The following is a 17,393-nucleotide window of genomic DNA, read 5'->3' as shown; positions in this document are numbered from 1 at the left end:
ATGATAAGGTTTAAGAGCACACATAGAATTCATAGGATATACCAGATAGTCATTGTAAGAGAGTCACTACTTATTACACTAGGGGATTGATTCAAGGCGCTACTCCCCATCATTGCTATTTGCTAAAGTTATCTCATCATCTCATCTCTTGTCTTCTTTTCTCTTCTCTTACTCTTCTTGAATTTATAGATTAGAAATTTCACCAATCATTGAGCCAACCATATATTGGAAAGATTAATTAGTACCAAAAGCTTGATAGTCCTTATGGAATCGACAACCCAATCCCTTATTGGTACACTTTACTACTTTTTACGACCCGTGCACTTGCGGATATGCAAGGGGAGTATCAAAGTTCTCTTGAATTTATGTTATTTTTAAGTAGTGATGAGCAAAACTGGTTACCCGATCCAATACCCATTTTTTGAATTGGCAAAACTCAACTCGTATTTAACCCATTTAAAGCAGGTATCAAAAACTAGATACTTGATTTAAACCAGATCAGGTATAGGATATCAAAATCCAAATTTAAGTTTTATCTACTCCGTGGAATTTTTTTATATAACATTATTACATAAAAAACAAATAATACAAACTTATAACTTACAAAAAGGACTAAAATCTTATATATATATATATATATATATATATATATATATATATATATATATATTATTCTCTACACAACAAAAATCAAAAACAAAAATAAAAAAAGTTTTATCAATCCTAATGAATACAAAAATAAATAAAATATCTTCTGAACCATCAAGCACATCATCAATAACAAAGGCTTTAAAGAAAAGATGCGGTGATAAGGGCTAGGAGAAAGGAATTAAAAGAAAAAATATATATGATTCCCGAGTCATGTTGACTGAAATATGTGTAAGTTTTGTTTAGTTGATAAGATAGTAATGTAGTTGGAAACTTGGAATATAATATTAGCATGTTTGGTTAGTTGGGAATCTTTTATTACAAATTGTCTTTTGGAATTTCAACAGGAAAAATAATGCATTTTTACAAATATTTTTCTTAAAGATATTATTGTTTTAGACTATTGGCATTTATTTGTAAAAAAATATTTTTTAAAAAAATAAAAATAAAATAAAAAACCAAAAGGAGAGAGTACTAGTAGTAGTAGTAGTAGTAGTAGTAGTAGTAGTAGTAGTAGTAGTAGTAGTAGTAGTAGTAGTAGTAGTAGAAAAGGAGGTTTATGAATGAAGGAGGGATTTTGAAAACGTTTTTAAAAAAGTTGAAAACATAAAATGTTGTTTCTTATTATTTTGGAAACATGAGGATTGTTGCCAAAATTTTTGAAAACAAAATAAGATGCCAACACGTTTTATTAGTTTTGCTCCCAAAACATGAAATTGAAACCAAAAAACAAGAATTGGCAGCAATGTCAAACAACCCCTAAGTTTTCACATTTAGAAAATATGATATCCATACTCTATATAACCAAACAAGATAATATAAGATTACTTGATTCACATTTCTGGGGTAATGTGATATTACCACCAACCAAGCAGCCCCTCAAAGGATTAGATTAGGGATTTGGATTTTTTATTTTTATTTTTTATCCCATGTAAAATTTAAATTAACATATATTTATATATATAAGAATAGACTAAAACCCAGATTAGATCTAGATACTATGTTTTTGTTCTTTCTCGACATGGATCTTATCCGATTTTGTTTTTAAAAATTCGAATCAGGTACCCGATCTATTTGTTCAAATTGAGTACCCAAAAAATTCTAGTAAAAAAAATTTAGATACCGTAATTTTCGGATCAGGATTTTTTTGCTTATCTCTAATTTTTAGATCATATCCTTTCTAAGAAGTTTCTCCATATGAAATTTACAATGAAAACCAATCCTCAATATTTCTAAGTATTGGAATGTGTTTCTTATTATCATGCATTAATAATTTAAAAGGTAAATGTATAAAAAAAGGGACTTTAGTTTAGATTTTGTTACTTTTGTCAAATTTACATATATTGTGGAAGGAACTCATAATTCTATAATTAATGAAATTCCTATCATGCTAAGTGCGCACAAACATATAAAGAAATGATGGTTTCCAGGGATACGAGCTTTTAGCTGGAATCTAATAAATAATGAAATATAATCAATTTTGTCGAATAACACATGGGTTTTAGTTGACCTACGCCTCCAAGATCTAAGGCAATTGATCTTAAGTGGGTATTTAAAAGGAAATATGATTTAGATGGAATGTTACAAATCTTCAAGATTAGGTTAGTGGCTAAAGGATTTAAGTAAAAGAAGGGTATTGATTATTTTAATACTTCTGCTCTGGTTACTTGTGTAACCTCAATTTTAAGTTCTTATGGATATAGCATCCATGTGTAAGGTACATTTGCAACAAATGGACATTAAATCCATTTTTATTAACGGTGAACTCAATGAGGAAATATATATATATATATAACAAGGATTCATTCTATATGGCAATGAAAAGAAGGTTTGTAAATTAGTTAAGTCCTTGTACAGATCAAAACAAGAGCCTAAATAGCGGCATGAAAAGTTCAATAACATAATTCTAAAACATCAATTTAGGCATAATAATGTTGATAAGTGTATCTACTCCAAGTTTGTTAAAAATTATGGTCTTATAACTTGTTCATACATTGATGACCTATTAATTTTTGGTATAAATTTGGAAGTTATTTGTGATAATAAAAGGCATCTAACTTTTTAATTCAAAATGAACGATTTGGGTAAACTAGCCATGATCCTTAGAATTAAAGTGTGAAGAGATAGCTGAGGTATTATATTAAGTCAAAGTCACTAGGTTGAAAAGATATTGGATAAGTTAAGGTATTTTGAATTCAAGAAATTTAAGATTTCTTTATGACCTTCATGGTAAATTAGAGAATTTTGATGAAGCTATTGGGTAATTAAAGTACACATGTGCCATATATATGATGTTTCAATGTATGCCGCGTATTACACAAGGCTTGATATAGCATTTGTTGTGTGCAAATTACCTAGATTTATGAGTAAGCCTAGTTTTGAGCGTTGAAAGAGAAAAACTTGAGTGTTCGAATATTCAAAATGCAGTAGCAATTTGAGTCTATATTATAATTAAATTTAACACACTTAATAATTCACATAGAGAACTTGGTATATTGGATTGTAATAGACATGGCGCATTTGCCACTATGTCAATTTAATTATTTCAAGAAGATTGAGTTTTTTCTTATATTTCAACTAAATAAACCCAAATATCCATTTTAGTTCTGAAACCGAACTACATAATAATTTTAGTTTTAGTTTTTTAACTACACAAGATGTAATTTTTTTTTAAATTTTCAACATTCGGTATTGTTCATAAATTACATAAATATATTTATTCTAATTCTTTAGTGACACCACAATTGAATATAAGAAGAAAATAATACATTAGAATACAATATGTATATGTGGAAAAGACCAAAGTAAAATTTTCATATAGTAATCAAAGTCATTTGGAATAAGTTGTCAGGGGCATTAAAAATAAATCTCTCGTGTGTGAAGTGTGGATTGGTGAGGATTTGAATCCTCATTGGAGAAATTAACTTAAAAGTGATATCGCAACACACACTTACGTGCCATAGAAGAAGGTGTTTTCCGCCTTTCCTTTAAAAATCAAGAAAAATTTAATATGGTATATGGATCAAAATGATTTTTTTAAACATAATGACAAAGACGAACATCCTCAGCTGACTTTGACTCAAGCAAAAATAACAAGAACTAGATTTAGGTACTCGCGCTAACGCTGCGGGTTAACTATATCTACAAAGAAGATTGCAAAGATAGTATAATTTTAAAAAAAAATTAGTAATATCTTTTTTTTTAAATCGTTTTCAGTATGAGAAGTATATTCGCAAGATGTGAAAGGTTGAGAAATATATTTCTGGAATATATTGTATTGTTTATTAAATAATGAAGATGATTGCATTTCAATACTTTGAAAAGAAAAACAATTTTAAGTATTAAGCCTTCTAATTGGGTTTTTTTATTTTTTTGCTATAAAAATTGGAATAAGATACCTATCTAATGTATATATATACAGATGCTTTATCATTCAAGAGAATTTGTTATAATTCATCATCACATAAATATTAATTTAAGAGCAATGTTGTTTTTCATATGATATTAAAGAGGCCTTTAAGATGGGTTTCTCATTGGTTCTTTGACTAAGAAAGGAGAAATCAAGAAATACTTAAAGATGGATTACCGTATGTAATTTTTTTTTTTAATAATTATAGAAACCATGAAGACAAATGGCATATGCAAAAGAGAGCTGATAGTAGAAGATATTTAGTTATAGGATTCAAAAGTTGTTCAAGTTCTCATCTTCAACTAAAAAAAAGTGAACAGAAAAGGGGGAAAAAATGAAATAACTTCATCCCATGTATGGTTGTATTATGGATGTGTATCAGAGACAGTGGAGTGTTCAACGTTGTCATCCATAGCAACAGGAAGGTTGAGGTCAATCGGAGTGCGTAAAGATGGGATTTTGGGAGATGAATGTGGGGAATATTCATGTAATCATAATGTAAAAATAATTAATAATAATGACTGAAAAAGAACATGTTGTAAATAGTATTCCAAATTTTATAATTATTACTTCGAGTGTTTCAATTAATTCCTTTGCATTTGTAGAAGAGATGATGATCTGTCGTGCAGCTAGGTTGATTAACCCTTCTTCTAGAACTTTATCGATGAATGACAATAGCGAGTTATAATATCCGTCAACATTTAACAAACCAATCTGGAACAAAGCATAAATTATGTATCATCTTTTATAATTTCATGTGTGTATATAGAGCATTGAGATCAAATTACCGATTTGTTATGGATGCCTAATTGTGCCCAGCTAATTACTTCAAAAAGCTCTTCAAGAGTTCCATAACCTCCTGAATATTTAAAACAGTATACTTAAATGAGGAAATTTTTATTTTGTTTAATTTATAGTTGTCTATTGGAAGAAAGTAGATATAATAATCGATTAGAGAATATGTGAATTTTCAGTATAATTAATGATAAAAGAGTGGTAACAAAATTAAAGTATTTTGAAAATGTTATTTTTTTTCTAAGTATATCAGTGTTCTATGTTAACTATTAGTAAGCTTTGCAAATAGATATATACTAAAAAATTCATAGTAGCTAATTTATGCATATTTTCAGTGATTCACATGAGGAAAGTATATTTTTTTCATTATATTTATCATTGAAAGTTTGAATTGCAAGCATTAATATATATATATATATATATCAATAGAAAATGAGTTTTCATTATATGTGATATTAAGTGATAATAAATGCAATTTCTATACTAACCTGGCAAAGCAATAAATGCATCAGCATAGCTGCCCATCTCTGCTTTCCTATGATGCATGTCTATAACCATTTTTACTTCTCCGACAGTGACACCGGTGATGTGAAACTCAAATGGGAAAATGGGAAATTACATACAAATATAGTATTGTAGAATATGTTTTCATATGTGTGGACAATTGCGTGGATATGTTTTTCATTAAAAGAGGCAAGAAAAACCATACAATACACATGTAAAAGAATGGAAGAAAAATGAAATAATTTATTTGTCATACCTCTCTACCCATTAGAGCTTTTGAATGACACTAAAAACACAAATAAAAGATTTTGTTAATAACTTTAGTAAATTTTCATTAAATAAATGAATGTATGTTTTGAAAATGTTTGGGGAGAGGATCCATACCCTATAACATTTCTACCACCATCAAATACTATCCCGAGAAATCAAACCCATTAATCCAATACTTCCTCCTCCATATACCAAATCAATGTTCTTCAACACCTGACAATGGTAACATTTAGTAAAATATTTCATCGGTGTTTAAAAATTTACTTATGTTTTAAGAAGAAAAATTGAGAAGAGGAAAATGAAGGAGGAGAATTGTAAGATAAATGACAATAACTATGAGATAGGAACCAAAACCAGCTCTTTGCCAAGATTTATTAGAAAGATCTTGGTTTTTCCCTTTCCCCGCACTACTACCACAAAAACACGCAGTTGATTTGAACTTTCATGCAGGTCTTTTCTTCCTCCATTTTCCTTTTCGCTTTCCTTTGGTTGAGTTGAAACATCGACAATTTGAATGGATATCATCCATGTATAATGCGGAGAATACTGTTTAGCTTTATCGAGAATAAATTAATACTTATGCATTATTAAAGGTCTTATCTTGTTGTGTCATGTCAATTATTGATATAATTGAAATAACATAAAGTTGCAGAAATGTCAAACTTTGTGAAATGTTTAGAAGATTAAAACAACTGATTAATAGCTCGATATTGACAAACATTGTAGTAGTTAATTAAAAATGTTTCGCTTGATAAAAATGACTATGTATTTTTATGCTTTAGTATTTTTGTATACTTAAGACATATACTATGCTTTAAGGTGATATAATGATTTAAATTAAGCAAAAGATAGATTATTATTATAATTTCCTATTCTTCAAGTTTTAATTTGATGGATATTTGTTCGCTATGAAAAGGAAGCCAAGGTGTCTTGCTATGATTAAGAGAGCTTTTATTTTTCCTAACTATAATCCTAACCACCGCAATCAATGGCTGGATCTCTTACTTTCTTTCCTTTTTCTTTCTAAGCTTTTGTTTGATGAACATTTGTTCTGTTCTAGTTAGAAGAGAAATGTCTTATTATGATTGAAAGTGCTTTTATTTTTCAAACCCTAGCCACTGTAAGTAAACGATCGTGATCTCTCTTCTCTCTCTCTCTCCTCTTTTCTTTGTTGAGTCATTTCCTAGGCTATAGGGTTAACTTTTTGCTAGTTTGATTTGTATCTTTTAATAGGATTTGTCTTATTAAAAAGTTTCAATCATATCTTTTTGTTTATATATGGACGAAAATGAGTACAATGCCTAAATCGAGAGTAATATTAGTATTATAGTATTATATATATATATATAGTTTTAGCCTCTAGGTGTAGAATCGCTTAGCTTGATTCGTATCTGTTGATAGGATGTTTTCTTTAAATGCGGCATTAATTCTGTTGGGAGGAATTAGGATTCAGGGCTAGATTTTTTTAGTTTAATTTTTATTTTTTTATAGGATGTTTTTTTAATTACAAAATGTTTAAAAAGATGTGAATGACAGAGTTAGAATATATGAGTGAGATAATATTATGATAGTTAAATAATCTGAAGTGTGTTTTTGTGAATAATTGTTAAGTGATTGTTATTATTGATACTATTAGTATTATTATATATGATATATTATTTTTAAAATATTTCATGATATAATAAGTATTTGTACATTTCTGTATTTATTTTATTATCTACGGAGTATATATTTTTTTAATCTTGCAAATCTTCTGATATCTTGACATGTAATGTTTTTTTTGTACTTATACAGGAAATAAAATAAAATATTTAACCTTCATTGCTTACAACAGTATGTAACTGTATGATTATTATTATATATGATATATTATTTTTAAAATTTTCATGGTGTAATAAATATCTATTAATTTCTGTATATTTTTATATTTTTATTATTAATAAAAATAATTGGAGGATTTAATTTGTTAATTATCTTTACATATGCTAGATTTTGTTAAGATTAGTCTTTTATGTATTTTCAGTAGGTTTATGAGGGGAATAAATACAAATAACATATTAGTAATGTCAGTGTATATTTATGATATATAAACAATTTAATATTATACTATATAATGAATATGGTGGGGAAGAATGAAAGTTATGTTATATTTGAGACTCTGAGTGAGAGATCGTGGATGGAGCAATTATTGATGGTAGCAATCAAAGAGGAAGGTTTGATATCAATTGTGGAGGGCAGTATGGTGGTGATTATAAGTAGAGAGGTTGTCATACGAACTCATGTTGCTCAGAGATTGTCGAATGCTGATTGAAAGCTTATCCAACAAATGTACGAAGTTGAAAGCGAAGGGTTTGTAGCGAGGATCGATGTTAATGTAGTAATGTCGGAAGAATTCTTAGTGGGAGTATGATAAGACTGCTCCATCTAGTATGTTTCCAATGGTATTCATTGGGAAATTGATTGGGAGATTTTGGATCGAGTATAGCTATTCATGTCTCCGTGAGCTCATTCCTATGTTGAAAGTGAAATGTGCTTATTTGCCTTTGAGTGGTTTTGTTATATTTTTCCTCTTTTGGTGGTTTATTATATTTTTCCTCCTTTCATAATTAATATATTTATTTAAAACATAATTTATATTATGTATGGTTATATATTAGCATAAGTTAATTGCATATTTTATTGTTGTATATTTCTCCCTCTTAAAAGTTGCATGCATATAAACTTAAATAATTATGCATTATGTGAAATATTATGCATTTTTTGCTTTTGCTATATTTTGTAAGGTTGGTATAATGCATAGAGAGGACATGTATAGTGATGGTACAATTAATGAAGAGATGATAAAGATGAAGATGGAGAAAATGATAGGAGGGAGAGAGAGAGAGAGAGGATAATAACAAACAATGGTAAAAGATCTCATTCTTTATTGTTTTAATTCGTCTCCGCTTATATATATCATCATTATTTTCTCTCTTTCTTCTCTCTCTCTCTAACTACTCTATGTTCTTGTAGTTTTTATGAATTCATAATATATATATATATATATATTTCATTCCAAACTTTTAGTACATAGTTCATACATCAAATGTGTTATACTTATGGTTTTAAGAGCTACACAACAATGGTGTAATCTAATTTCTTTTTATCTTGTTATTTCAGGCTATGGTTTTTTCTTATGTATTAACAAAATTATTCATATTGTTATTGCTTGGATTTATGCAGATAATATGGTGGATTAACGCTACGATGGTCTTAGATAGCACCATGACCATTTCCTCTTTGGAAGCCATTTCCATTGTGATGTGGATTTAACTAATGCATGGTTTTATTTGTTTTTCTTTGCTTTTGTGTGTATGTTCGCTGAAGTGTATTATCTTTTAGTTATTGTAATATCATCTCTGCTTAAGGTTTTAATCTTTTTGAGTGTTTCTCTTATTATTAGTTTATATTGTATATTTAATAAATTAGTTGTTTATCTACTTTTTAAATGAAAGGATTACATCATATATTTATCTCTTCTATAGTTTTATGTCATTTTTGGTGGATTAATCACGCGCATTTAGCATAGTAATTAATCAATAGATATTATTATTATTACTATTATTATTATTATTATTATTATTATTATTATTATTATTATTATTATTATTTAGAAACATGTCGCTCATCTTAATTTGAAACTTAACATTATAATCATGATTTGTTAGCTTTCATGAAATGTTTTCATGATGGCGTATAAATAAATTAGGTGTGGATTAAGGAATTGTAGGTAGGAATTTATTCGATAATCATATATTATATTCGTAATGTAATTTATTAAATGTTAATAGATGTCATACTAAATATTTTCAATATATATGAATTTATGAGTAACCATATGTATTACAATATCTAAACTAAAATTGATAATTTTAGACTAAAAAATATCATAAAACTTTATATATATATATATATATATATATATAGATAAATAAGTAGATAGATAGATAGTCAGTACCTATATAGAGAGGGGAGTGAGTTTAAGTAGTAAAAGATTATGATAAAATATATATTTTGTTAAGTAATTTGTTAAATGTTAATAAATAAAATAATGTTTTTTCTTATGTTTTGTTAAAATAGTACTTGCATGTGCATAATTAGAATCAATAGACATGTTTACATGCATGTATGCGGAAGGAGATGTATACTTTATGTACATATATGTATATGCATATATATATATATATGTGTGTGTGTGTGTGTGTGTGTATACCTACAACACGCAATGTATATATATCTATGCATCTATCTATGTGTACTATATAGAGATGGAGAAAGAGATGTATATTACATGTATACATCTTTGTATATCTAAAACATGTAGTGTATATATATGCATATATATTTTAAAATGTGGGGAAAAAGGGAAATATATGGAATAAATAAAGAAATATGTCAGAAGACATTAGTAATGGCGCAGTATGGTTTTGTCCCTCATTAGATTGCATAATGATGAAGGAGGTGATTTTAGAGTTATCATCATAACATAGCTTGTATATATATTTCTTTAATTCCATTAATATTGACATGGGAAAGCAAAGACCAAGGCAGAGGACCTAGTTGATCTTTTTGACCATTTCATTATCATTATGATATTGAGAAATTTTCTAAACTTGTTTTCTGGGATGGACATTTGTCTCATCTTTTTATAGGATAATTCTCAACTCTAGCTATCCTTTACTTCCACCAATAATCATGCTCTTAACCCTAATCACACTTTCCTTTTTCATCTTGTTCTCCATCTCATCATCTGTCCTTTGATAGAGGACCTGGGTGAGTAGATAAAGATCTTGATGGAAGGCAAGGTATTTCAAGGTAACTCATCGCATCATAAGGCTTTTCTCTCATCAGTCTTGATATCGATTTTGCAATTCCCCCTACTTATAGTGTTGTGGCCCTCCTTTTGCAGTAAGATTAAGCATCATCAACATCATCTATATCACTACAATAAGACTGATCATCATTACTATCGTTATCATTAGAATCATTATTATTGCTAACACCATTAGAAAGATGGAGGAGTAATACCTCCATTGCAATAAGCTTTCTTTTCATCATATCGTTTTCCATCTTTTTCATATATTTTTCCCTAGTTCTTCTTACATTAGTTTTTGTTTTGCTTATATTTGTTCTGATTATGTAGATTATTATATGTGTTGGTTTAGTATGGCGTATCATTATTGCAGTGATGGGAAAATCAAGATATGGTCGAAGAGATTTTTAGATGTGTAGTTTCAACATCTTCTAAAATCCCTTCATGATCTTAAACTTTTAGTACGATGGTAATTTCATTAATTTGTATAATGCTAAGAAAAATTTATTTATTTCAATAATAATGTAAGTTATTTTCTAGTTGCAGAATTTTTATGAAAGCATCCAAAGAGCCGGAGAGTTGGCACGATGATGCGGATAGATAATTTATGGTATATTAGCATGGAAGAATATATCACTTTTCTTCGGAATTGTGCATCAAGTGAAAATTTAGTAGCTTTGTTTGAAAAATCAGAGTACGGTAAAAATTTATGATTACAATATTTATTAATGTTAGATAAATTATAGCATTACCATTAGGAACCAATTTTAATATTGGTTGACGTGATAGAAGGTATAAAGCTAAAATGGATTCAGCATCCAATATTTACATACATGCAATTTTGTAAAAGTTATTTGGCCTCGCAGGATATGCATCTGGGGATTATTTTGTATAAAGATCATAAGGAGACGAATTATGGTATAAAATGTTGAATTTAGTTTCTTATGGGAAAATATGTAATGTTTCGTAAGAAACAGAGAGCAAAAAGATCGTAATCCCTATAAATAAACAAATGCCGATATATTGTAGCGTGATTTCTTCGAGAGATAGTATGGAGTATAAAAGACAAATGGATGGAAAAGGAGGTAGTGGGAGGTGGTAAAGAGTCTTGTGGTCGGAATGCCAATGATATTATTTACAATGGATGGTTAAATGAAGATGGATTAGTGAGAGAGTTTTTGCAGTCGGTTGTAGATGGAAATATGAATTTAATTTGCTTTGCGGAACTTATGTAATATTTGTGTTGTTTAGGTTTTCTTTTCGTTTTAGTTTTCTGTGTTTGTAATCTTGTATTATAGATGTACTTTTTTAAATGAATGTAATATGTGATATATTTTTAAAGTAGAAATTGGTTGAAGTCTAATATGTAACAAAAAGAGCAATATATAGATGTGTATATGCTCGAGTTGGTGTTCTTCAATTAGAGATGGGATAATGCAATAGTAAATATAGTTGTATATATTATTATGCTTACATTTTTCTTATTTGAATTTCTTAATTGATTAAATTATTATATAGATTAATTTAGTATATATGAAATAATATGATAGCTTAATAACCCATTTGAAATTATTATGTGCTTACTTGTATTATATATATATATATATATATTATATTAGCCTTTGATCTATTTCACAAAGGTCTTGATGATTAAACTACATTCATCTTCTAACAGAAAATATAATAAAAATCCTATTTCATTCAAAACAAAACTCAACTTAGTTATTTTATTCTTTTCAATAACATAGCTTTGATTCGGCAGCACAACATTGCAAATGATGGACATCATTATTGTTATAGTATCAAAGATGAAAGAGATGCATTCGATTGACCAAAACTCTGCAAAATGGTGGGGATATTAATCAATCATCGCCATGATCACTAATATCAAAGTTATACTCAAAACAATATTCCTTCTTCTCCAGATGAGAGGTGGCGAGGTGGAGTGAGAAGGCATGAGAGGTGGTGGAGGTGGTATCGGAGGAGACTGGAGAAGGCATAGGAGGAAACATATAGAAAAATTAGTTTGAGCTCAGTCAAATACCACTAAAGGTGATTGATGACGGTCATAGGCTAATGCCGCTTCCTCCCGTATCAAAATGTGCCTAACCAATGTCTCTTCTTAGTATAAGGGTTTGTAATCTCCACGATAACGCCGCTCCGATTGTCTTCTTCATACTCCTAAGTACCCTCCCGATCCTTTAGATCGCCTTTCGTGTGACGGGATGGCTCGATGCATTGTAAGTCCCAGATGTCCATAGAGATATGGAAATAAATTGCAAGATTGTTCTATATCAAAGCGTTATTCATATATAGTTCCATAGCATATATGTATTTATATAGTTTGGTAAAATAGTTGAATTGGAATTTTCTAGAGTAAAGGTGGTGTTACTAGGTTGCCTTACAATGCATGCATCGTGGACGATTTCAGATTTGAAATTTATGGTTAACCTTAGATTGTGAAATCTCTCATATATATATACGCATTACTATTATTATTATTATTATTATTATTATATTATTATTATAAATATATATATATATATATATATATATAAAATCTTAAACTTGTAGTTTATATATGACTTCCTTTACTTTCATCAAGAGTATGACATTTAACGATTAAATTATAAATTTCTAGCAAAAACACAAAGTATAAAATCAAACCCATTAATTCAATACTCTCCTCTCAGATATCAAATAAATGTTCTTTAACACTCGAAATGATAATATTTAATAATATATTTCCATGATGTTTAATAATACTTATGTTTCAAGAAGAAGAATTGAGAAAGTGAAAGGAAGAAAGATTTCAAGATCAATGATAATAAATAAATAGGCAGGATCAAATCAATTCTTTCCCAAGATTAATATTATAGATTTTGCAAATCTTTCTAAAGGGATTACTACCCACTTTTTGTATTTGGAAACATTGCTTCCTTTTCTTTCTTCATTCATCTCTATTTTCTTGACGGTTGGACAACACCTGAAAATTTGAATGGATATCATGTCAAAATGTGGAGGATATAGATTTAGCTTTATAGAGATAAATCAATATTTGTGTATTATCAAAGCTTTTTATTCCTGCCTTGGATTGCATGAGTTCTTTGGCAATAATCAAACAACATAAATGCGGGCGAATGTGAAATTTTGTGAAATATTTAGGAGGGGACATAATGATTAATAATGGAATATTGATAACATTAGAAGAATGAAATATCGGCATGATCAAATGAGTATGCGGTTTTGTATAGCTTTTTAGTATTTTATATTTAAAGGCATATACTATGTTTATCGTGATAAATAGATTATAATCAAACAAAGATAGTATATAATTAGAATTTTTAAAGACATATAGGGAGATAGTTAATATATATATATTATGAAATAGTCCTAATGATTTTGAAATATATCATTTTATGCAGTATTAAATTGGCATTAAGCTATTTAGGAGGTATAGGCACGAGAGTTAGATTTTGTTAGTTTAATTGTGATCTCTAGATATGATTTTTCTTTTATTTAAACAAATTGTAAATCATATCTTTTTAGATGCGAATAGCGATTGAATATCTAATTGATATACAATAATATTATTATAGTGGAAGAATATATATTATATAATTTTTAGAGGCTAGTTTCAAACCTTAGACCCATCCACATCTATTGATAGATGGTTTTGTATCTCTTATGAAGTGACATAGATATGATTTTTTTCCTTAGCTGATGTTTTGATATATCTTTTTGTTGGAGTGAAACAGAAAGCGGTGGGAATATGGTGATATAATATTATTATTATGGTGAATCTTATTATATAATTTTTGAGGCTAGAATCTAAAATCTCTGCTATTAAGTATATTTTGAAGGATGTTTTTATTTCATATTTTAAATCATTTTGTATCATATATTTTGTTTAAATATGACATTAATTGATTAGGAGGAATTAGGACATAGGTTTAGATTCATTTAGTTTGTTTTTTATTTTTGGATGGATGTTTTCTTCTTATTTAAAGATGTTGAATTTTTTTGTTTTGTTTTTTTAGAATCGGATAAGAAAGGGCCGAAAATCTATGGGTGAGATACTGTATTATAGTGTAATATACTTATCATTTTAGTTTATTTATATAATTTGAGTGAGCGGATGAAAGATCAAACATAATATTATATGTAATGAAGGAAAATATAGATAGCAGTTATAATATGGCAAAACATAGTATGCCATAATTCTTTAACCTCCATCCTATTGAAGGATAAAATAACATTAGTCATTATTTTCAAGTTTATAGTAGTTTTTGATGAGTGTATAATAGATATTACGGTCTGCATTTCATTTCATATTTTTTGTATCATAACCAAAAGATCTATGCATATTAGCCATTTTTGCTTAATCTTGCTTAGATTAGTTCACTTTGTTTCTTTGCTATTGTGGCTTCAATGCATAGATTGAAAACTTTCAAATCTTCTAGTGACTCCAGTGAGTCATTTATTTCTAAGCTTCTTTGCTTGTTTCATCAATTACTAGTGATGGATTGCTCACTGATTAAGATCTCGACTAGTTATGCCTTTTTCCCTTCGACATCCCCATGTAAAATAATTGGCTTTGCTTGTAAATTCTATAGGTGAGGCACATCATCTTTAATTGCTTGTTGTGATAGACCAACAGTTAAACTAAACTTCTTATTGATCATGCTATGAATTTGTTCAGGCACTTTTGTTTTTGAGATATCTTACCATTGCGGCAAATCAAGTTTTATGTTTGCCATTAATTCGCATGTTTATCAAAAGGCGCTTTATTTCCATATCTCGGTTTCATCCCTTCACAATCATAGGTAGCCTCATCACTCTTGTAGATTATTTTGTATAAATAATTATTAAAATTATCGCGAAATAAGTTAGATTTAATATATAGTTTATTGATTATACTTACACTACTCTGGGAGTTGTAGGCCCGTGTTTGTAGCAAGAATAACTATATTCGATTCAATAGGCGTTTTGATTACAAAGATTGCATGAGTTGTAAAAACCCATTCAGAATGTATCGATCTTCTCAACCCATACATCATTTGAGACATAGTTACATACATTTTTAAAATAATTAGTAATTATTATTCTTTAGAAAAGGTGTATATTTATATAATTTAGATTAACAGGAAATTTTCTAATCATTGTTCTTTAGAAAAATATAGACTTAAACTTCAAGAGATGGGTTTTACTTCGCCTATGTGTTGATGGGTGAATTTCGTCAATTGATCGATTGTTTGCATATTCGAAACTGTAGATTTTTGTTGCAAAGTGGCTTCTTGGTCTTGTATAGATAGTAGCTGCACTGTTGATTTTCAAGTCTTTGCCTATTTTATTTCATAAATAAATAGTAATTTTAGTATAGAAATCAAATTTAGGATTTTCTTTTCCCAAATTATTAAGTGGTAAACTGCATTTCTCAGATAATTTTTGTTTTACGGTATATCTAGATTACATAGATTACAGTTCTTTGAGTAGAAGCCAAATATATAGTTCCTATTAAATAATTTGAAATGTTAGTAATTGTTACAGATTGTCTATTTATGTATACTAATAATTTTTGTATTATAACATTTTGTACTAACACTTAGGATCTTCGAACAACAGTACCGGCAATGATAAGTATAGGTCTTGACTTCATTTGTAGCGAGTTCATGATCATTTAATTGGGGAAAGCAAAGATTCCCATATAAGATTTATCCTAAGTTCATCGCCGCTTATCATTTGTTTAGGAGGCAGTATATGTCAAATGTATATAAAGTATAATCAAATATGGTTTTATTTGTTGCTTACCTTCATCTTCAATGAAAACATCTCTCTTCTGAACAGTTTTGGCAAACTTTGTTAATTGAATAGCAGTAATTGGTCCTATAGAGATCAAAGTACCAATTGCATCTGTATTACATTTTTCACACTAGATTTGATTTTCTTAGTAAAAGCATGAATATATATGTCGTCAAACACTGATAAGATGTTAGAATTTCAATTGTAATTATCAGTTGCAAAAATATCACAAAATAATTAACTTTTTACACGTTAAATATTTATCAGGCTTGCATCTAATGCAATAACATCTCGATCAAAATATCAAAGTACGCCTTGGGTAAGGTGCAGGATCAGTCGAGAGATTAACCCAGCAGTCAGATAGATGTGAAAAATATGGCAAATTCTCTCATTATTGATAAATTTTTAGCATTTGTTTTAATAACTTGGAATTTATATATGTGGTATACTGCTCCTTTGATTAGCATATCTCTGAAGCTTGGACAATCATTTTCTCTTTTTGGACATGGATGGCATCACCCTGAGAAAGACAATTTTTATAGCCATAATTTCTAACGGAAGAACATATTCATAATATTTACAAAGCTTGATATCATAATATATGATGAATACCTTTGCATCTGTTGCTATGAATGCTATACTAAGGAATTTTTTTGAAGTTGGGATATATACTCCATATTCTTGTTATTCTAATCTTCACTGCTTGGTTTTGGCCAGGTGGTTTTAGTTGTGAGATCTCCTTAAGACTCATTGTTAATAATCTGCAAAACAACAAATACTAATTTATTTAGGTTTTTTTTAGTTTTGATATTTTCCATTATAGACAAAAGTGACAAACCTCATAGCCATCTTTCTTTGCGTATATATATATGATTGTAACCATGATAGAACCTGATTTCAATGTTAGGAATTTGAATTAATTTCCTATACTATCAAAGATTTCCTTATAGACAACATTTTTGTTGTTTTGTTTGTACTCTTTCCAGTATCATCAAAATTCAAAACCTTAAGTCTGTAGCAGATGATACTCTGGACAAGAAAGCAACATAAAGTTGGCTATCTGTGAAAATACAGGCTTAGGTAAGAATAGACCTAATAAATCAAGTGTTTGCG

At 28.5% G+C, this 17,393-nt stretch overlaps 1 pseudogene; it reads right to left on the bottom strand.

Annotated features, from left to right (window-relative positions):
* LOC120270331 overlaps nt 1-17,129 on the bottom strand; it is a 28,156-nt pseudogene extending 11,027 nt beyond the window's left edge.
* Between the last annotated feature and the right edge of the window lie 264 nt (nt 17,130-17,393).

The sequence above is a fragment of the Dioscorea cayenensis genome, chromosome 10 (genome assembly GCF_009730915.1).
Source record: "Dioscorea cayenensis subsp. rotundata cultivar TDr96_F1 chromosome 10, TDr96_F1_v2_PseudoChromosome.rev07_lg8_w22 25.fasta, whole genome shotgun sequence".
In the NCBI taxonomy this organism is placed as follows: Eukaryota; Viridiplantae; Streptophyta; class Magnoliopsida; order Dioscoreales; family Dioscoreaceae; genus Dioscorea; species Dioscorea cayenensis.
The sequence above is the reverse complement of the archived record's forward strand: the minus strand, read 5'-3'. Positions and strand labels throughout refer to the sequence as shown.